Consider the following 283-nt stretch of genomic DNA (forward strand, 5'->3'; position numbering starts at 1 on the left):
TCTCAATACTCGGCTCAGGTTTTCCCTGCAGCTCATGACTCGAGACCGTTCCACCTCCCAGACAGCTTCCAACTCCAACTCCACGTTGGTCTTACTACCTTGAGCTTCTGTCATCTCTTACGAAGCTCTCTTCTGATCCCCACTTCCTTTTCAGGACTCCTTCGCTCCTCTTCACACTGCTCCAATGCCACTTCAGTCTTCGGAGATGAGAAACTGAGCTCAGATCTTTTATGGCATTCGCAGCCTGTTGTGGTTTTGGCCATCTGGGTTCAGATGCTGTGTT

The sequence above is a fragment of the Etheostoma spectabile genome, chromosome 17, assembly GCF_008692095.1.
Source record: "Etheostoma spectabile isolate EspeVRDwgs_2016 chromosome 17, UIUC_Espe_1.0, whole genome shotgun sequence".
In the NCBI taxonomy this organism is placed as follows: Eukaryota; Metazoa; Chordata; class Actinopteri; order Perciformes; family Percidae; genus Etheostoma; species Etheostoma spectabile.